Below are 22,419 nucleotides of genomic sequence, written 5' to 3' on the forward strand. Positions count from 1 at the left end.
GACAGAGTTCATAAGAAAAAGAATCAAAATTCTTTGCTCGGTCACTTTAAATAGTATAGGAATTATCGTTATTGTCATTATTGTTATTTTTTTTAGTGTCTACTCATACTCAATTCACCTCACCCATCCCCACCACACACACACACTTTTAACTTTTATAGTCTAATCTCTTGCATAACCAACCACACAACAAAGGCTTGGTTAAAAAACCTCCTCCCAGCCTGTTGCAATATTTATAAAGCCCTGGTTTTTTAACACACTGGGAGAAGGGCTTAGTAAAACAAAGGGCATCATAATTTATTGTTTTAAGATTATTGATTCAATAAATTAACAATAATTTCCATGAAGGGTAGGAACCCTGGTGCCATAAAAGTTTATTTATTCCCACTTTAACTAGCATTGATTAGAGTATTCAAATTGTCCCAGTGCTCTATAATCACTCTTTATAGGTGAAATGCCCTCCACTGTGCAGGAGACAGTAAAATAAACATTCTACCAGAAGTGACAATGGCTCCTTTAAAAACCAGAAATGCTAGATTTTTTTTTTTTGTTTCAAGAGGGAAGAAATAGTTCAGATAGAGCTTTTAATATGTTCTGTGTGCACATTGGGCCCTGCTCTCTGATATATTGCAAGGACATAGTTTTAAGAGGCTATGTCCATTGTTAGCGAACAGGTAGAATCTAAATGGTGATATTTATACCCGTACCTCAAACAAAGAGCTCTTTTTGTTGTTGTCGCTTGGGTTTAAAGTATCACTGTATATTGCCTTTAAGAACCAGGTGAATTTTTTTTTTTTTAATGCAAGTATTGTTTCAGTGCTTTTGTTCCTCAAGTGGTGACTAAACTTTCAAGGTGACTTGGGGAGGGCCTTTAAAAACTGTTAATAACTTGAACAAACAAGTACTGCTTTTTCTTCTGTAACCACAGGGCAGATTAGTTTGAACTAACTATCTGAAAAGACGAGAACAATGGGCAAGCCAGTTCATTAGGCAACCCAGACCTGCACTTGGGTTTCTTCTGTTTTCACGATCAATTCTCCTTTCCAGCGCACCAATATGAAAGGACACGCTTTCCTTCTTCACCCGTCCTGTTTCTCTCCTCTCTTGACATCTGGATAACGGGTTTTATTTGTTAGCTTTCATGCTGTATTTTCCAACGCGATTTCTTTTCTTTTCCACCGACAAGAAATCTCCACGCTGAAATATGATTTAGAACCAGGCATTGGCAGTAATTAATAAAATGAAATGAAATAAAATACAATAAACCTCTTAGTCACCCAAAGGCTTACAATTTACATAGGCTTGAAATGATTGTTGGTGTTAAGATTGTTTCTCAGAATGCAACTCAGGAATTTTAAGTTGTCAGATTAACTGCTGTATTTACTGGTCTGTTTGATTAGGTGAGCATAGTTTATATTCCCTCTTGGAGACCTAAATAGCAACCATTTCCTACCAAAACAGTGCTGAGAACAAAGGCCCCATTCACAAGGCAGTGGGCATTGCTCTATAGGCCTTTGTATCTGAAACAACATGGTTACTAAGCACCTCGAAAGGAAAAGGTGCAACTAATTTTTTAAATGTACACATAATAGGCAGAAAAGGAATCGCGTTGCATACCAAACAATATATTCTATCAAAAGTGCACAGAGTGTTAGTTTGTATTGCTGGCTTTTCCAAGGCTGGAATAAAAATTGACTGTGGTCATTTTTAAGGCCATCAAACAATAGAAAAGCAGTATTGGCAGGGCCAACCTGGTCTCATCATTTTCACTGCTCACAAACACTCTCAGGATTGATTAAGATTCTTTTAGTCCATAACCATCTTTTTCAGAAACTTCCATGGGCTAGGCTCTGTACTGGGTGTTGGGGGCATAAAAGCCAGTCAACCTCTTTCCTCATCTGTTCCTTAGTCCTATGACTCATATTCCAGGGTTTAGACGGCACTGTGACACTGATTATTTCAAGGTTAAAGATGGAGCACAAAGAAGATGACCTCTTCAAGAAGATGACCGCTGGGCTTTCCTGGTGGCCCAGTGGTAAAGAATCTGCCTGTCATTGCAGAGAACAACAGGTTCAATCCCTGGCCGAGAAGATTCCACATGCCTCAGGGCAACTTAGCCTGTTTGCCACAACTATTGAGCCTGGACTCTAGACCCCATGTACCACGACAACAGAAGCCACTGAATTACGAAGCCCGTGCACTCCAACTAGAAAGCCGCCCCCACTCACTGTAACCCAGCACAGCCTAAAATTAAATAAACAAACAAATAAAATTTTTAAAAAAAGATAATCCCTAAGCTAGATCCTAAGGACAGGGGCTAAGGCAGCAACTCCAGATAGAGGTGATTGTACCAGCCAAGAGTGAGAATATCCGTTCAAGAATCCATAAGAGATTACTGATACTGAATCACAAATGGAGGGTAGGACTGAACGATGATGAAGAGGAAGGAGGAAGCAGGGTCCACAGAGCACTTTCCCTGCCACGCTAAGTAGTTTGAACTTGACCTTGTAGGAGACTCAGAGCCTTTGCAGGCTGTCGAAGGGTAGGGAGGCAGATGAAACTGACAGGTCTGTGCAGTTCCAACTCCAAAGTGATGAATTGCTTAGTTGTGCTTTTGGGATCCTGAAGTGAATCTCATCATACTGGTAATATATATTTTCTTGACCTGCCTCTCCTCACTTCATTGTCTACACTGTTTGAATTCACAGATAGCCACTCAATATTTCACTTTTCTTAGAAAGTTAATGTATCATTCCTTGAGAGAAGTCATTTGTCACCCACGGAGACACACACCAATCATTTTATTGAAGGACTTGCAAAAAAATAAAATGTGATAATACCAGTTCCTTAGAGTCTGAGGAGTGGTAGTCTTGAGGAGTTTAAAGGAATCTCAGAAGCATCTCCCAGGGCCATGGGGTAATGTAAAAATTACACCATAAAAGTTTTCAAAATTGAGATCAACACGGTCTGGCTTTTTGCATCAGCCGCCATATTCTGGCAGTTGTTCTCGGTTTACAATGCATTAAGATGAAGGGGATATTTAGGTGAAGCAAATAGTTACATAGATTGGAAAAACACATTTTCTTTACATATCTGGTATGTCATTCAGATGTAAAGTATTTAACTTTTGATCCCATACTGGTCACTTCATCTAGTCTAATCGTTGGCAGACAGCTGCGTGCGTTCGCCAAGACTCCCAGGTTTTAAACTCTCGAACTGAATGATCACTCTACAATGGGAGAACTTCATACAGAATGAAATGGAAAATTGCCATTAAAATTGAGACTGGACTCTATTTATCTCTACCTATAGTTTTTGCCACTTCTATGAGGATAAGAATTGCCCTGGGTTGCTTGTTAGGAGTGTGGATTACTAGACATGCCCTTGGTAATCTTTGCTTCAGGAGGTCTGTTTGGGGTCCAGGGATCTTTGTCAAGGTCCCCAGGTGTTCCTGACCTTCAGGGAACATTGCAAAAATGATTGAGTAAGTTGAGTTAAACAGCATTCTTTTATTCGTCATGTATGTAGCATTAAGTTTTAAGAGAAACACTGTGAGAGCTTACTAAACATTAAAATAATGAAGAAATAGTTGGGGTTACACATTCTATAATTTTGCAAGCTGCTTTAGTAGAAGGAATGAAAGCAATATAAAAAGCAACTGTGCCAAATTTTTTATTGGGTCTCCAGATTACTAAAATAAGTACTGCCAATTAGTTTGGGGTAAGAAAAAATAGTGGGTCAGGTGATATTTTCCTTTCATTACTAAGTGAAATAAATTTGTTATTGGTAATTCAGTTAAGAAAAATCAATCCTTTGTTTCTTCCAGATATAGTTGATTACATGCTCATATGACAATGAAGGTGATCTCTTGGGTCTGTGTCACTTGACATGTTGTCATTCTCCTCTATACTATTTCTCCATACAAGGTATTACAAATAAATTTCCTGGTAGCTCAGATGGTAAAGAATCTGCCTGCAATGCAGGAGACCTGGGTTCGATCCCTGGGTCAGCAAGATCCCCTGGAGAAGGAAATGGCTACCCACTTCGGCATTCTTGCCTGGAGAATTCCAGGGACAGGGGAGCTTGGCAGGCGACATACAGTTCATGGGATTGCAAAAAGTCGGACAAAACTAACACTTTCACTTTTCAAGGCAAATTCCTGCTTGCTAGCAATGGCTTTCAAACTATTTTTCTAGCAGCTGGACACTTTTTCTAAAACCCCAGTATATAAACTAGTAGGAACAGCTATGTTTTCATCGGGGGCTAGAGTACAGGGGGAGGAAACAGGTCAGCGGGTCTTCCCAGCTCTGAATCAGCACCTTCCTAGTTCACCAGCCTCCCTGCGGTTGGAGAGTTCAAGGCATTAGGATAACAAAGAGTTGATGTTCAATGAAAAATGGTGTTTTGCCAACTCCTGAAACACCTCCACAGACAGGGCAGAACAGAGTTGGAAAACTTCTGCTGGAGTTTTTCTTCAAGGATGATAGCCTGGTTCACTCATTCCGCATCTACCACATGCCAGCAATTCACGGAAGGTTTCTTTTAGGGCATTTTCATCACATGCTATCAGAGAAATTTTGAGTTTACATCCTTTTACAAGAAATGATTATGATTTTAATAAAGCACATAGGACCTGCAGATGGAAATAGAAGAGAGAACATTTGGACTCAATTGATAATATGGGCATGCTCATTTAGAATAATGTCCCACCAGTAATGGCGATATCCTAACTTTGTGTGTGGGCAGCCTCTGGGGTGCAGGGAGATGGGCTGGAATTAGAAGGCATGGCTGTTTCTGTTTAACTTGCTTTGCACAGAGCTGTCTGCAGGTGGGCACTCAACAGAAGCTGCCAGTCTTAGCATCCAGAGATGCAGTTGTGATCTGTCATGATATTATTAAATTATTCCTCTCATATTAAGTGACCACAATTTCAACATAGGCTTCTCTTGACAGATGTACAATTCATATAGACGATGGGAACTATATTCAGGGCGTGCTGTGATTTCATTTGCCGTGCCACTCATAGTGGAAAAAATATGCCACACTTTTTTAAGCAAACAGGCTTCTTTTCACAGTGGACAGAGAATACCGTTAAACAGAGGAAACACAGTATCCCTTTTCATAGCAAGAGATCAAATGTCTGCAGAAGAGTTTAATTTATACTTCTGCATGTGCCAGAGCCCAGTCTGAGACATAGCAGCATTTCAGGACTTTCAATCAGGTCATAGTTTCCACCCTGGATGACTTCATCCCTTTTAAAATAGAATAAATGGAATTCCACATTATACTATGGGTAGGGATTATAGGAAATTAAAAGACGTATAGTGCTCAGCACACTAAATAATTGTGACCTTGATCTGGGAAAATAACACTTAGACAGCAAGTTCTCATTGGGTATTATTTGTGAAAGAGATTTTGCTCCAGCTTTCTAGGAGAGTGGTAGAGAAGTGTTGCAATGTGGGCCAGAAAGGAAAATCTAGGCTGTGCTTGCTTTTCAAAATATATGTAAGTGTTAAGTTAGATCAGAGGTGTGACTTGATTTCATTGTCCACCAGCCCCGCTGTCAGACACTCTCTGGATTTAGTACTCTAGTTTTCGTGTGTTGGTGATGAGCGTTTTACAGGATAAAGTTCAGCCTCCTGCAGCTTGTTGGTCACTCAGTCCTGTTCAACTCTTTGCAACCCCATGGACTGTAGTCCACTAGGCTCCTCTTTCCATGTAATTCTCCAGGCAAAAATACTGGAGTGGGGAGCCATTCCCTTCTCCAGGCAATCTTCCTGAACCAGGGATCCTACCCAGGTCCCCTGCACTGCAGGTATATTCTTTACCGTCTAAGCTACCAGGGAAGCCTGTCTGCAGCTTGAGTTGGATGCCATTAGAGAGGTTGAGAGAAATCATGTTCAGCCAAAAGAAGCATCTGAAGTTAAAATGTGAGAGATACTCTACTAAAGCCCTAAAATATAATCATCCCAACATGAGCTGAATTGTTTAAAAAAAAAAAAAACAAACACAGAGGTTTTTGATTGGTCTGTGTAGAAATTGCCTAGAAGAGAAAGCTATCATGGTCAAGTTAGAGGCAGTCAGAGTCTTCTCTTGAGGGTCTTTCTTTTACAAGCTACCTTTTGGCTGAAAAGAAAGTGAAATTGTTCAGTTGTATCCAACTCTTTGCAACCACATGAACTGCAGCCCGCCAGGCTCCTCCATCCATGGGATTTTCCAGGCAAGAATTCTGGAGTGGGTTACCATTACCTTCTCTAGGGGATCTTCCCTCCCCAGATATCGAACCCGGGTCTCCTGTGCTGCAGGCAGACTTTTTACTGTCTGGGTCACCAGGGAAGCACTACTTTTTGGCTGACTTTTGATCTTATTTTCCATAGTTTTGCACGTGAAAGAATTTGATATGTTTCTTGAACAAAAGAATATACACACTAGACCCTCCAGCAAGAGTGTATTAAACTTAAGCAGGAGAAATGAAAAGACAATGCTTGCATTCTGTTGTGCCCTCTTTACAATCACATCCATTGGCATTAAATGGCCACTGTGTTGAGATTTGCATGCCTTTTAAAAAGAGGCAAGTATGCACGGCCTTCCCTTTAGGAAGATGACAACTGGAGAAACAGGGATGGTGAGAGAGATTGAGTACAAATGCATTGCAGGTGAACCAGCACACTTTAATCATATACTTATAAACCATCCCTAGGAATCCCTGTTTGCTTTGAATCTGCCTACCAGATAGGTCACAAGGAGGCAGAAATGGCTGACAGTGTTTCTAGTGCCTAGCGCTGGACGTATGTTCTGTTTCTGTTCACACATAATCAACAAACAAACGAGGAGGTGGCAGGTGCTCGAGAGAGCTCTCAGGAGGGAGACGTACAGGTGGGAGTTTTTAAATCTTGACACACTGATAAGATTTCAGCATGGCTTCAAAGCTTATTCCAAAAAAATGACCCATGCCAGGATTTCTTTGAAAATTCTAATCTGTTGCTAAAACAGAGCAAACCAAGTTCTCCTTTGTGAACTTGAGTAAACACATTCCTCACCACCATCAAAGACTGTGGGGAGAAGAAGGAAGGACCTGCCTTTGTGATTCAAGAGTCCTCCACGAGTAGGCTGTGCATATTTGTAGGAACAGTCATATCTTTCAAAGAACAACACAAACCAAATATTCTGGTAATCTCCAGTCTTTTAACGTGTGACAGAGCAGGGTGATGGGTGTGTTGTTCTGAGACTTTCTGTGACTGAAGGATCAGGTCAATAACCACACTTGCTCTTCAGGGGCACTTGTTTCTGGAAGGGGTTCCGAATATTGGAGAAAGAAGTGTTATAACAACAGATGGGAAAACTGAAACAATGAAGAATTCTTGACCTGGTCAAAGTCAATATGACTGGTCAATACAGGAGCAGATAACTTGTCTTGTCCAGCTGTCTGCTACCACATCATGTATGAAATCTGATGCCCTCAAGTTGGCGAGAAGGATGATCAGGGTGAGCCTTGAAGCCACAGAATCTAGTGTGCTCCACCACGGAGAATATTCTCTCCATGTACCCAAATTACAGTGAGTCTTACTCTTTGTGAAAGTTTAAAACAGGAAACATGATGAGCCCTAGTCTGATTGATAGCTTCTATGGTACTACTAAAAATGGATAGCGAGACTTCCCTGGTGGTCCAGTGGTTAAGAATCCACCTGCCAATGCAGTAAACGTGGGTTTGATGCCTAATCTGGGAACTAAGATTCCATGAATTTGTTTTCTATGCCTGTGAGTCTCTTTCTGTTTTGTAAATAAGTTCATATGTATCATTTTTTTTTAGATTCCACATGTAAGTGATATCATAAAGAAGATGTGGAATGCACGCACGTGTGTGCGCACACGTGTGCATGTGCACACACACACATATACAATGGAATATTACTTGGCCATAAAAAGGAATGAAATAATGTCATTTACAGCAACATGGATGAACCTAGAGGTTATCATACTATATGAAATAAGTCAGACAGTGAGAGACCTACTTTAAACAACAGAAGGAAATAACAGAAGGTCAAGAAGGAAATCTCTGAGAAGGTGATACTTAGCTCCAAGCACAGAAGATGAGAGTATAAAGGCAGAGAAAATAGTCATTTGAAGCATTTTCAGAAAGAAGGATTTGAGACATTAAAAGAATAGAGACATTAAAAAAAGAATAGAGATTTTTCTTTCACATACTGAGAGAAAGCAAGGACATTGTACATTGAGACTAAAAAGGTGAACAGGCCCTCACAGGCCATGATAAGGGCTTTGGACTTCATTCTAAGACCTATGGGAAGACACTAAAGCAGTTGAGTGACATCTGAAAAATTTATATTTTAATAAGCTGATTATTGCTGTTATAATGAGTTTGACTGGACAAGGAGTAAGAAAGGAAGAGGTGAGATCAATTAACTCTAAAATACACCATGAAGTGAGATGACAGTGAAGAGATATAGAAAATCAAGCTGATTGAGATGTATTCTAGAGATTGATTTGATGAGACTTGCTATTGTATGGATGTGGGGCAAGAGGAGAAGGAAAAATCAAGGATGAAACCCGTATTTCTCACTCGAGGAACTGAATGGTTGGTGGTGACATTTACTGAGAAAGGGAAGACTCGAGTTTCTGATGGTAAAACAGGTTTGAGGAGGAAATCAAGAATTCCATTTTGGAAATGCTGAGTTCAAAATGCTTGTATGGTATCTTATTTAAATAAGTGATGTGGTACTTGAGTGTGGAGCTCGGAAATGAGGTAACGTTCTGGAGTCATCAAAATTTAAATGGTATTTAAGCGCTTGGGAATGATGAGATTTCTGAGTGGATTATTTAAAGAAGATAAGAGGCTTCCTATTTGAGCCTTGAGTTCTATTTAGAGATTAGTTATAGGAGAAGATTCCAGCAAAAGAGAATGTTAGAGAAATAAAAGGAAAGTCAAAACACTGTGTTTTTACAAAAGCCAAGGAAAGACATAATGTCAAGACAGAAGCAGTATTTACCTGCTTATTTACAGTAAGCAGAATTTACAAATATACAGAAGCAGTATTTACAAATAGTGCTATAAAATTCCATATATTTAGGATAGCAAAGAGTCTATTGAATTGGGGATCATGAGGTCAATGGTGATGTTGATAAGTTCTCGTATCCTCTCTTTGAAGGTTCTTGGAATTGGGCATTTGCTGGTGGACCAGTGGTTAGGACTCTGCTCTTCCACTGCAGGGGGCATGGATTCCTTCCCTGGTGGGGAACTAAGAGGCCACAAGCATTGAGGTAGAGCAAAAAAAAAAAAAAAAAAAAAGAAAAAAGAAAATGCTTGGAGTAGAAATTAGAAATGTAGAAAATTCAAATATAAATGGGAGATAAAGATAAGGAGTCTATGTATATAGATCTTCCTTTTGAGAGATTCATATTCAGATATGAAGGTATATAGAATATCCTATATTCAGATAGGGTAATAGCAGGAGAGAGATGTGATTTTATTAATGGTAGATACCATTGGTGGCTTCCTTGGTGGCTCAGATGATAAAGAATCTGTCTGTAGTACAAGAGACACAGGTTTGATCCCTGGGTAGGGAAGATTTCCTGGAGGAGGGAATGGCTACCCACTCCAATGTTCTTGCCTGGAGAATTCCATGGACAGAGGAGCCTGGCGGGCTACAGTCCATGGGGTCACAAAGAGTTGGACACAACTGAGAGGCTAACACATACTGAGCATGTACATTTTCTGATAGCACTGACCTGTGATTCATAAGAAAGTATAGCTGAAAGAACCAAGAAGTAACACTTGAGATGGGAGAAGAGAAAGAATCAAGAGTGCACATGGATAAACTGACTGGTAGTATGTAACATGATTCACGTGGAAAAACCCTATAATAGACATTCTAAGATACACTTCTCTTTCTAACTCAAAGCCATTCTAAACAGATTGTTCAAGATTTAATAGAATACATCAACCCATGAAATGACTTGATGTCATTGTAGGGTAATCTTTCAGGGAAATAGAGATCTTTACTGAGAAAATAATGCAACTATAGTATTTCTTAAAAAGAAAATGTAAATGTATCTTTAATTTCCTGATTCTTCCCTCCTGAGTCTGGTATGCTCAGTAGATCTGCCTCAAGAGGCATAGATGGCAGAAAAATCTCTCCCCATCCTCTGTAGAAACCAGCCCACTAGAGCTTGTGGCACTCAGGACCTCAGGCTTTTGTGATTTCATACCCTGATTTAAAAATACCCTATATTAATCACTCAATCACTAAGACTTTCTTATTTGTTTAAAATTGAATTTGAGCCTTCATTTGGACAAAAGGCAAAAGACTTACTCTCAGTCAATTCAGGGTTGCTTCCATTTGCCTTAGGAATGCTTTGCTGAAATTTTTTTTTATTAAAATATAGTTGAAATATAGTTGATTTACAGTATTGTGTTAGTTTCTGATGTACAGTAAAGTGATTCAGCTTCACATATATACAAATATGTATTCTTTCTCATATTCTTTCCCAATATAGGTTATTACAAGTACTGAATATAGTTCTCTGTGCCAACAGTAAGATCTTGTTGTTTATCTATTTCATATGTAGTAGTGTATGTCTGTTAATCCTAAACTCTTAATTTATCCCTCCCCGTTCCTTTCCTCTTTGATAACCATAGGTTTGTTTTCTATGTCGGTGAGTCTGTTTCTGTTTTGTAAATATGTTCATTTACAACACTGTTTTAGATTCCACATATGAGTGATATTGCATGGTATTTGTCTTTCGTGGTCTGACTTACTTCACATAGTATGAGAAACTCTAGGCCCATCCATGTTTATACAAATGATATTACTTCATTCTTTTTAAGGCTGAGTAGTATTCCTTCACATATAGAGACTGCATCTTTATCCATTCATCCATTGATGGACATCATGTCTTGGCTATTTTAAACAGTGCTGCTATGAATATTGGAGTGCATGCATCTTTTCAAATTTGAGATTTATTCAAATATATGCCCAGGAGTAGAATTTCAGGGTCATATGGTAGGTCTAATTTTAATTTTTTAAGGAACTGCCATACTCCTTTCCATAGTGGCTGTACCAGTTTACATTCCCACAAACAGTGTAGGAGCAATACCTTTTCTCCACACCCTCTCCAGCATTTATTTATTTATTTGAAATTTGGTGGGGTTATGTGCTGTTGACATGTGGGGCTGGAAGGGGACCTATGCTTCTTTCCTTTGCAACGTACCCACATTGTCACCTGCTGAGATGCTCTCGTTGTTATCTGATCTTTGGTCATTAGTCCACACAGATTATTGCTATAAATTTCTTGTCCCTTCAAACCCTGGACTTTTTGCACAATGTCTGTGTTCTCTTGGATATTGGGAAACATTCCACAGATTTCACAGAACTGTGGATTGCAGTAAACTCAGGGAGACTGCCTCATTACCGACTGCCTGAACACCTCTGTAAGACTTTCTGCTGAGGAGTCTTGGAGAAGGAAAAAAAAAAGCAGATTTCTCCCTGTTCTCACATTTCTCAAAGCTATCTGGAAATTTCCACCCACTTCCTAAGAGTTGACATGTGATTAGGGAGGTGGACACACCAGAAAGTCCCTCTCTCTAGCACTCTACATCATAAACCCTATTACCTTGAACTCCACCTGAGCTCAATCCCTGGGTGGGGAAGATCCCCTGGAGGAGGGCATGGCAACCCACTCCAGTATTCTTGCCTGGAGAATCCCCATGGACAGTGGAGTCTGGCAGGCTGCAGTCCATGGGGTCACAAAGATTCAGACACAACTGAGCGACTAAGCACACCTCTTCTTTGAAGAGTTTAAAAAAAACTATTTAGTTTGAATGTAGGGTAGCTTAATTCTTTCTCTTCTCTCAAATATGCCTGATCTAAACTTGTGACTTTTTAAAGAATGACTTTATTGAGATATAATTCTGATACCGTATAACTCGTCCATTTTTAGGGTACAATTCAATGCCTTTTAGTGTATCTGTAGAGTTATACAACTACCAGCAAATTTTCTAACCTAAACTTTTGAAACTTTCTAAAGCCAATGGTTTGATTCCATGTTTTTTTCATTACCTTTCCTGATATATTGGAAAGGTTCCTGAGTGAGGAAAAAAATAAGCAGTAAAATAAAATGCACGTTGGGAAACCTTGATTAATACATCAAAATATTAACCTGCCATAATGTGGACCAGCTGGCTCTTCAATGCAATGAACTTCCTGTGTAACATGGATGTAGAATACTGTACAAAGCATGGTTTGGCTTGTTTGCAAAAGATCTCCATCTTTCTCTACTTTTACTCATCCCATCTTTAAGTTTATAGATATTTCTTTTACACGAATTATCAAAATTTAGAGAATGAAGCTGCACAGTGAATATAGGTCATTCATTTCATCTCATATTTCTATAACGTTAGCCTCAGTTACATCTCGTGTGATATTTGTTACAAATTCAAATTTTAACTCCATTTTATTTTCCACCACATTAGAAGAGCAATCAGGGACCTCTCTGGTAGCACAGAGGTTGAGAATCCCTCTGACAATGCAGGGAACACTGGATTGATACCTGGTCTGGAAGATTCCCCATGCTATGGGCGGAACAACAACTGAGCCTGCGTCCTAGAGCCCATGCTCCACAAGAGAAGCCACAGCAATGAGAAGGCCACACACGACAACTAGAGAAAGCCTGCATGCAGCAACGAAGACCCAGCAAAGCCAAAAATAAATTAACAAATAAAATTAAAGAAAAGGAGAAGAGCAATGGGGCTTAGGAGAAGTTTCACTTCTGTGATAAGGATCTGCGGAGGTACCACTGGTTTAGGGCATGGTAAGCTTTCAGGAGCCCACGAGGCATGAACTCATCACGCATGTTGCAAGATATGCCTGAAAAAGCAACATGGCATTTTTCAGCTAAGCAGTCTCATGCCAAGTCTCAATCATGTGAAGCCATAGCAAGAAATTATGACCTTACCTCTACAATCTGTTAATTTTCACAGACCAGGCAAATCTGAATATGGATCTAAATTACCTAGATTTCTTGATGATATAAAATTGAAGAACCATAACTTTGTCACAAAACCTTGCTGATCTACTCTTTCATCAATATGTGGCCAAAAAAAAAAAAAGAAAGGAAAAAGCAACTTTCTTTTTATGGAACTCTGGCATTTATAATTCCTATTTTCCTTGAGGAAGGGAAATGGGGAAAGAAGTGAAAAGAAATATTGGAAAACCTGCCAGCCTAGCGAGTAGCATTTTCTTGGATCCTAAGGAAACTTCTGGCCACATTCGGTTTTTTGTTTTTGTTTTGCTTTTGTCGAAGGTGAAGGCCAGCACTGCAGGTAAAATATTTTGCTCTTTGTTTTGCCAATATTTATTCCTTGTGGCTGTTGTGCCTCTGTCATATCTCAGGATAGAAATTCCCTTCTGAGCAACATGATTAGAAATGCAATGAGGGCTATTAAATATATTTGAATACAGGCAGCAAAATTGCCATGCAATCCATCTCAAGAGACAGTCCAAAAGTATTATGTGTGCACAAAAATGAATCCTGCCCATGCACCGTCCCTTCATCCGGTCCCATTTTGTCCTTCCTTTCATGACTAATTCCTTTGGTGTCAGTTTAGCCTCCTGATATTGGAGTATGTTTAACTCCTTAATGTATACCAACATCAGGCAGCAAGCCCAGATGGGAAAGGTGAAGGGGTAAGAGCAGAAAATGGGAAAGACCAAAAGGAACAAAATAAGAAACAAAGGGAAAACTGAGGTTTGAAAGGCTTTTTTCCTGTGGTCATTTTGGAGGCTGGCCTCTAGCACATGTAACCTCTGTGTCACAGTGGCTCTGAAACTGAGGGTTCAACTTTCACCCATGAAAAGAATTACCAGTGTACCTGTGGTTATTTGAAGATTATACGTGATATTTGGTGACCTTCTAATATGAACAGCCACGATTCCATTTTTTAAAGAAACCCTGTGCTTTGGAAAAATTCAGATTTTAAGCAGCAAAGTTCTCAAGGGCAGTGACCTAATAGTAACAATGAGCTAACAGCTGTTGAGTGCTCACTGCGCTTTGCACCAGAACATAAGGACCTGCTGACTCTATTGTCTCATTTAACCCTTACAAGAATCATTGGAGCAATTCTCTGTCATCGACCACCCTCCAATTTCACAGCTAAGACACTCAGGCTCAGAGTCCAGCATGCTAACTATTACACAATAATGGATACATGTGTATGTGTAACTGAGTCACTGGGCTATACACCTGAAACTAACAGCATTAGAAATCAACTATAGTCCAGCATGAAATAAAAATTTTAAAAAAGAGAATTCCCTGGCAGCCCAGTGGTTAGGACTTTGAGCTCTCACTGCCGGGCACCAGGGTTCAGGGTTCAATCCCCAGTTGGGAAACTAAGAACCCACAATCAGGGTGGAGACGCCAGAAAAAAAAAAGAGAGAATACAAAGTATATGTAAGTATATACTGTATTAGAGAAGATAGTTTAATATCTTTGCATTTTCCAACCAACTACATACACTATATATAATTGATATTTTTGATGTTAGTTAACATCAAAAGTAAAAGCATCAATCATCTAATTAATAAAAAAATTTGCTTAATGAAACAAATGAAAAGAATCTAAGGCTCCTGGAGAACATAGCACTTTGCCTGAAGACACACACTCGTCCAGAGGCTCTAGTGCCTACACTCCTAACCACTCTCCCTCACCGCTCTGTCTTCATAGCTAGCTGCTTCTGACTCTGAAGAATCTTTTTCAAAGAGAAGCATTTGTCTCAGTTAAAAGCCTTACAGAACAAGCAGTATCAACTCCTGGAATGAAATGTTTGTAAAAGTTCCCAATTAATTTTCCATTTATCAGACCCTTGAGTTCCAAGTGGAAACCTAAAAGAAAGACCAGCTCGAGCCCTCCCACCTACACCTGCCAACCCCTATGAACACAGCACGGTCCCAGAGGAGCCTGTGGGCAGCCAGGGACCACCCCTTGGAAAGAGAAGCACGTTCCCCTCACATACTCAACACTCTTGTGACCTTCTCTGTGTTACTGCAACATAGCTTCCTTATTTATTTAAAAATTCCTCTCCACCGCCCCCCACGCCAGAAGAGACCCAGACTTCGGTGGCTTTTGCATAGCTGAACAACCAACTATGTGTCTCCAAAGATATTGTTAAAATGTGGGGAACGAGGGTTGGAATGTGCACACATGTACATGCATCCTTGGCCTTATGAAAGTAATTTTTTTAAAGTTTCAATTGGTTACTGACTGAGACAAACAGAAATGAGGAAGTATCCAGGTCAGGTAGAAATGAGCTGATAACAATGGACACATACATATATATATATGCTGTATATAAGCATTTATATATATATAGGGCTTCCCTGGTGGCTCAGACGGTAAAGCATCTTCCCGTAGTGCGGGAAACCCGGGGTTGGGAAGATCCCCCGGAGAAGGAAATGGCAACCCACTTCAGTACTCTTGCCTGGAAAAGTCCATGGACTGAGGAGCCTGGTAGGCTACAGTCCATGGGGTCGCAAAGAGTCGGACACGACTGAGCGACTTTACTTTCACATGCATATATATATATAAATAAAAAATTTAACAGATATACATACAAATATATATATATATGCTGTATATATAAGCATATATATATGTTGTTGTTTAATCCCTAAGTTGTGTCCAACGCTTTGGTGACCCCCGTGGACTGTAGCCCGCCAGGCTCCTCTGTCCATGGGATTTCCCAGGCAAGAATACTGGAGTGGGTTGCCAGTTCCTTCTCCAATATAAATATACATCTCTCTCTATATATACATATATATATATGCACACACATATATATGCTTATTTATTTATTGAAAAATGTTCAGGCCATCTCAACATTGTAGTTTTCCTTTTTATATATATACATGCAAAAAAGTGCATGAATTCTGAATGTACCACATGACAAATTTTCACAAAATCAACACACAAATGTAACAAGTAACCAGTTTAAGGAGGAAAATACTAGCAGGGCCATAAAAACTCATTTTTCCCCTCCCAGTTACTTGCTACCCTAAAGGTAATCACTCTCTTGACTTCTAACCCATAGGTTAGTAGGTTAGCTCTGTCCATTTCTTAATTCTACATTCATGGAATCATACAGTGTGTATTTTTTGTGTGCCTGTCTTCTTTGCATGTAGCAATAGTTTATTCATTTTTGTTTTATGATATTTTATTTTGTAAGCACACCTCAACTTATCAATTCTATTGTTGGTAGACCTTTGGATAGTTTACAGTTTGAGGCCATTATGAACAGGGTTGCTGTGAATGTTCTTGTACATGTCTCTTGGTAAACATATATTCTTCTTCTGCGGCTGTTGTTTTATTCGCTAAGTCATGTCTGTTTCTTTTGCAACCCCAAGGACTGTAGCCCACCAGGCTCCATGGAACTCTCCAGGCAAGAATACTGTAGTGGGTTGCCATTTTTTTCTCTAGGAGATCTTCCCGACCCAAGGATCAAACCCACATCTCTGGCTTGTCAGGGGGATTATTTACCACTGAGCCACCGGGGAAGACCCTACTTCTGCTGAGATAACCATAAATATTAAAAACAGATTTCTTACCCATTTTATACTCTTCTGGGTGATATTTAGTCCATGCATTTCTGACTCTATTATTAAAGCAATTCAATTGTCTTTCCTTTTTTAACCTTGCCTCCTTCTTTGGTTTTCCTCTTCCTGAACTTTCTTTCTTTCTGAAACAAAACTAACTTCAGACACTGGGAAAATCGAAAATGCATAGCTCCAAGCTCATCATCTGAGGATATAATAATGAGTGTGTTGTTTTAAATTACTTTCCATCATGTTCCATGCTGCCTTCAAAGGTCAGGCCTTCATCACTTTTGTATTCCGTGGGAGGACTTGGTGCATGTGACCAAAAGTAGTTTCCAACAAAATTCAAAAAAACTTCTGGTTTTCTCACAAGTTTTGGGTTTTTTTTAAGGTGAAAGAATCTACATTTGATTCTCTGAATCTAGCTCATTTTAATATGAGCCATTTTTATATGCAAAGGACTGCTGACACCAGCAAGTTTTATAGTACTGATTACTATGGAAACATTTATCTATAAATATAAAATCCTTTAAAGCTTAGCCTTTTATCTTTATAGAAAAAGGCCTGTTTATGTCACTTCTAAGATTCCAGCTTTAATGTAGACATGAGCTATTCTAATGCCAAACAAGATAACCTCAGTGTTGGAGCTGTGAAAGCTTTGAAAAGTGGAATTTGTGCTAAAACTATTATTTTTTGATAAAATATTAATAATGAAATAAAAATATTTAAAGAGGCTCACTTAAGCCTGTAGCTCTGGCTTGTCAAATTCTTTTTATTGAATTTAATATTGTGACTATGTCTCCTTTTTTTCTCTTCTAATTCATTCCATTCTTTGTTGTGTGTGTGTGTGTGTGTGTGTGTATGTGTGTGTGTGTGTGTGTTAGTTGTAATGACAGTCAAAATAGAAGTAGTTCATTCATTAACCTTTTCTTTAGGCCTGTTTTATGATTTTTATTTTTCAAAGTTCTTGTAAAAACAGATATGATGATGTAATATCTTTGTATTGTTATCACTTCCTTTCTTGTTTCTCTTTTACTAAAACATATCACTTTAAATAACTAGAGGTTTATGAGAGGAAATTATTGCAAAATAAGAGAAGAAAGATTGCTATATGGCCCAAAGGAGAGCACTTTATGTTTTCCTGCTTCCTCCTGGGGATAAGTGAGTTGAGATGGAAGTGGGAAAGACCTGGGGCAGTAGGAAAGCACCCGAACAAGATAATTATTGTCCTCACTTTTTTCTATATAAATGGAAAAATCCGAGCATTATGGATCTTGCCCAAAATGAGCATCTCTTTCTATTTCTGCACCACCATCTAAATTTATCATGATTATTTCTCATATATTAATAGTCATGTTTCAACTCTGTCTCTAATCCAACAATTTCAAATTATGCTCCAATACTTATTCTGTGTAGTTTAAACCCACTGAGACACTTCTACTCTGTTCACTGGCAGAACCACTCCCTCCATTCTTACAAGCTTATGGTACAAAAATCTGTATAGTTGTCAAGCTTTCACCCAGTGTTTTATCAGTGCCGTTGTACACAACTCTAGAAATAAGGAGAAGAGGAAGAGAGTGATGCTGAGGTACAGGAGAAACACACGGCAGCCATTTTGTGGGTCGACCAGATGTCACTGAAGAGTTAAAGCGCCACAGGATGAAATCCAGAGGAGTGCTTCTCATTGTGACTGTGAGGATGGCAATGAGCTGCCTAAAACGTGTTGCTGTCACAACCGACCCGTTTAACTTTTTAACTGCCAAGTTCCTGCTTGTTTATCTTGGTGGTACATAAACAGAAGTTCAAAAAAATATCTTTGAGACACCGTCCATTTTAGACAACATTTTAGATGTTGTCAGGACTGACCCAGATTACTAGATAAATCTTCAGTCTGAGGGAAGTAAAAGCCTATTGACAGGGGATTATTACGGCAACATAGAATTGTAGAATCACAGGGTTGGAAGAAGGCCAGAAACTTATCTATTCTGACCACCCTGGTCTTAGCCATAATTTTTTAGAAGCAGAGTGAAAGGACATACTTCATAGATATTAAACAATAAGGGTCACAGAGTCAAATCTCTTTTCAGTATTTGCCTTTGATCTGCTATTTTCTCATTCCTTTAAGCACCAGGAAAAGGGATTCAGCTATGGAATATTTGTCTAACGCTGCTGATAGCAGCCACACTTATGGGCTCTGCTTTGCTATTGAGTGGCATAGATAGGCCTGACGCTGAGCAGGTTGTGATGTGAGGAATGTCTGCCAGTGCATTCCTACCTTCACTCTACCTTTCTGTCCTTTCTCTCCACACATCACACCAACCCCCTTTTCCCTACTCCACACCTAGATGTCCTTCGCTCTCCAGCTTACCCCAAACTTGAATTCTTTACTTGTAGCAACACAGAAATAATTTTATGCACTTCACAGTGTTGAGAAGATTACAAAGTTAAATAATGTTTATGATGTCTTTAGTTTCATGTCTAGCACACATTAAGGCCTCAATATTCAATGGTTCTCATTAGTTCTGCCAACTGCTAAGGATGTAACCTGTCCAAGAATATTGAGAACGTAAAATAGTACTTGAAGGTGGGGAAAACAAATAATGAATGGGATTGACATTTGAAAGCAGAGTGTTGCCTGTTCAACACCTATTTTTTGGGCATCTCTTGTGAACCGAACCCTCTGCTTCAGGGCTGGAAATAGAAGACTTAAAAACACTCAGTGTTCTCAACATGATGGAACAAATTATCTAATGACGGAAGCCAACTATGAGCATTAACCACCCAAGTATTTGTATAACCTCATTGTAGTTAGAGCAATGAAGGAAAATAAAGGGAGATATGAGCGTGCATAATGTGTGCACTAAGTCGCTTCAGTTGTGTCTGACTCTTTGCAACCCTATGGACCATAGCCCACCAGACTCCTCTGTCCATTGGATTCTCCAGGCAAGAATACTGAAGTGGGTTGCCAGGCCCTTCTCCAGGGCATCTTCCCACCCCAGGGATTGAATCCTGGTCTCTTATGTCTCCTGTGTTGGCAGTCTGGTTCTTTACCACTAGCACCACCTGGGAAGCCCATAATCAACTTTCAAAATCGAAGTTCTGGAAAGGTTGTCTGCAAAATGCCATTTGAGTTAGGCAAGGAGGAGATGGTGGAGTGGAAGGTGACTCTGGCTAACAGCAGAAGTGGGTGTGGTTCCTGGGACTGGCCGCAGGTAACACAGAAGGGATTTTAAAGAGAAGAAACTGGTCTGTGACCACCTTTCCTTATTCTCTACCCAACCCCCAATGTCTATTGGCTCAGCTGTCAGCATCTCACGTTTCATGGCCCAGCAACTTCTGGGCTGAATTACAGAGGACTGGGGCCCTGCTTTTCCTCCTCACGAAGTAGACCACTGCTGCCCTTTCCATCCCATGCTTAAGAGGCAGTGAATAAAATTCAGCTTGCTGTCTCTTCATATGTGTCCATCCTGGTGAATCTACTGAGTCTCCAAGGCCAAGATGTGACCTGAACACACCTTTCAATCGCAAACCATATGAAACTGCAAGGTTTGCTAAACTTGATATGAACCTGATGTTATTGTTATTTTTTAACTGAGCTGTGGACTGAATTTAAACCATTTCAAAGTAAACCTAGAGAACTTGTTTGAGCCAGACCTATGCTCACATGTTTTTTTTTTTTTAAACTAATAAACCAGAACTAAATCTGAACATTGAACCTAAACAATCATTTCATTTAGTTTGAGCATCCATCCTGAAGAAAGAATATTTATAAAGAGGCAATTGAAATATATTTATGTTTAGGTTAGTTGCAGTCAGAATCAGGCTTCAAGGTGTTTGGGAAATTTCAGAATTAGTTTCCATTTTTCTCAAGAAATTTTTGTCAAGGAGTATGTATTTTTTGCTGTTAGTCTGGGAATGTTACTATCCACCCCCGTGCAGTTTTCAAGGACCTCTAATCCCATAGGAACACCCAAATCGAGATTTACGTGAAAGTAAATAAAAATCAAAGGTTTGATTCTTTCTTGGTGTTCCTTCTTCCTTTCCATAATCATTGTATTTTGTTTTAGAGCTGGTGAAGAAAAGAGGGATTTGGGAATGTTTATTTCAAGTCAAATGATTCTTTTATGTGAGGAGACATTGGAAAAACCAGATGAGATATGGCAATGTAGTGATATGCAAAAAATTTTGACTGAAAAAATGAAGTCCATTAGAAAAAGCAGTAACTGACCTTGACAACCCTTCTGGGTCTAGATACTTCAGTGAGTAGAATCTTTTCCCTTTGGTGCCAGTAAGAACTAGTTTTATGGGGTCAGCAATTTCCACTTAAGGCTTCATCACTGTGTGAGGCATTTCATAACTTGACTTTGGATTTTAGACACTGAGCCCTGGGTAAAAAGCACAGAATTTCCCCTTTATTTAAGCTGCAGTTGAACCAAACCACTGGCTTCATGATAGTCTCTCAATTAGTAATGCTAACAAAGAAAATTTCAAGTTGAGTTACTTTGCTTTTCTAATGATCTGAACTAGTTTTGGACTTTTGAACTAAGTGGAGTTCTGTGTAGTATCTTGCCCAGATAAATTTGGATTCAGTTGCAAACAACAGAGCCAGTCACAAAAACACAGCACTTCCAACCACTTCTTCCCTCACTGCCCCCCAGCCAACCTCCCTGCCCCCAGAACATCTCCTGTTTTGGAAGGAAAAATAGCATTTTTTAAGTCCATTAAGTTCCAAAAGTGTCTCATATTTTATCATTTGATCCTCATAATAATGCTGTGACGTGAGTTTTTAGCGTGCCAATTTTTCAGATCAGGAAACTGAATTTTCTTAGGGTACAATAACTCCATTTCATGTGGCCAGTAGGGGGCACAGTCAAGGTTTGGCTTGTTTTTCTGATTTTGAAGTTTATTTTCCATGATGCCATGTGCACAAATAACACTAGATCAAAACAAATAGCATAGAAAGCCTTTTCTCAGAAGCTTAACACCATCATAATTGGGCCCTCTCCATCTGCAGAACGCCATGGCCCCAACAGCTCATTGTGTGGCATTCTTGGGGAATACACGTCAGACTGGGCTTAGGTTTCTTCTATCATTATCTTCTGGGGTAGAAGAATCAAACTGAAAAGGATTTCTTCTGGAAAAGCGTCCTTCTCAAACTCCTCAGTCCAATTTAAACTCTTGAACCTGTGGCAGTGACACAAGAGGCAGATATTTGGATGGGAATATCAGTGTCCTGGAGTAGGAAACTTTGAGGCTTCTCTCTCTTTGTTCCCAAACATCTCTGAAATATGCCATCTGCTTATTGTCAGACCTGAATGAATCATCACATTCTGGTTCTCTTTGTCTTCATCTCTTAAATGAGGGCCTTCCTAAGTCTTCTTGTACCTAAGCTGTGGTGAGCTTTAATTAGCCAAAATCTATAAAGTCTTTGAAGATCTTAGGGGGAACAAAGTGTTAAATGAATCTAACATTTTATTAAAAAGTACTATTTCTCTAAGGAGTAGTTAAATGAAATACTCTAATACAACAGTCTCATGGCAATCTTTGCTCACCTACATTAATGAATGAAGCATTTGTATAGATGATTAATATCAGCTTTGAAAACCCAGGGCTAAAAGACATTTAATGTTTGCATTTCTGGGTTTTGTTGTTTGTGTTTGTAAACTAAAAGTTATAGTGATTGGAATGTAAAGTTCCCAGCCTTAGTAACATTTGGGTTAGATCTTTCTTCACACACTGTAGAGTTACCACCTATTTGCCGTGAGTCCATTGGGAAGACAACTTATGCTTCTACTGGTTTGCAAGCTGAGACATTGAC

At 39.4% G+C, this 22,419-nt stretch overlaps 1 pseudogene; it reads right to left on the reverse strand.

Annotated features, from left to right (window-relative positions):
- The window catches only part of LOC136165398 (heterogeneous nuclear ribonucleoprotein A1-like), a 91,612-nt pseudogene that overhangs the window by 52,064 nt on the left and 17,129 nt on the right, over positions 1 to 22,419 (reverse strand).

Source organism: Muntiacus reevesi, chromosome 1 (assembly GCF_963930625.1).
Source record: "Muntiacus reevesi chromosome 1, mMunRee1.1, whole genome shotgun sequence".
NCBI lineage: Eukaryota > Metazoa > Chordata > Mammalia > Artiodactyla > Cervidae > Muntiacus > Muntiacus reevesi.